This window comes from Seriola lalandi, unplaced genomic scaffold (assembly GCF_002814215.2).
Source record: "Seriola lalandi dorsalis isolate HSWRI2012SDOR001 ecotype SW California unplaced genomic scaffold, Sedor1 jcf7180002054959, whole genome shotgun sequence".
In the NCBI taxonomy this organism is placed as follows: domain Eukaryota; kingdom Metazoa; phylum Chordata; class Actinopteri; order Carangiformes; family Carangidae; genus Seriola; species Seriola lalandi.
The window spans coordinates 26,607-27,196 of NW_019525510.1; the positions used below are offsets into that span (position 1 = coordinate 26,607).

The 590-nt window shown below is 41.5% G+C and overlaps 1 protein-coding gene across 1 annotated transcript in view; it reads left to right on the forward strand.

Moving 5' to 3' along the window:
* The window catches only part of LOC111645916 (uncharacterized), a 17,971-nt gene that overhangs the window by 16,274 nt on the left and 1,107 nt on the right, over positions 1-590 (forward strand). The gene's annotated exons all lie outside the window — the stretch shown is intronic.

The following is a 590-nucleotide window of genomic DNA, read 5'->3' on the forward strand; positions in this document are numbered from 1 at the left end:
CAATGGCTGCAGTTTTAACTAACGGACTTAGGTCCACAAATTTTGTGGTCCAGAGGGGTAGCAGACAGGGCTGCCCCTTGTCGCCACTTTTGTTCGCACTGGCAATCGAGCCTTTAGCGGAAGCTATAAGGCGAGACCCTTTAATGGCTGGATTGAACGTAGGTGAAAAATCACATAAAATTACATTATATGCGGACGATGTGCTGTTGTTCATGTTAAACCCCTCTGTATCAGTCCCGCGTCTTATCCAGATTATTGACCGATTTGCTGCCTTTTCTGGTTATAAAGTTAATTTTTCCAAATCAGAGGCAATGCCTCTGGGTAATCTACAGCACCCACTAAGATAATCCCAATCCCTTCCCATTCAAGTGGTCCACTGCTGGTTTCATATACTTGGGTATATGTATCACACCTAAATTCAATCAGTTGTTTCAAGCTAACTTTAGCCCACTATTTGATAAGATTAAACAAGATATGGAGAGATGGCATAATCTTCCAATATCATGGCTGGGCCGAATCTCACTTCTGAAAATGAATATTCTTCCACGTTTGCTTTATCCCATACAAATGCTTCCCATTTTATTCAATCA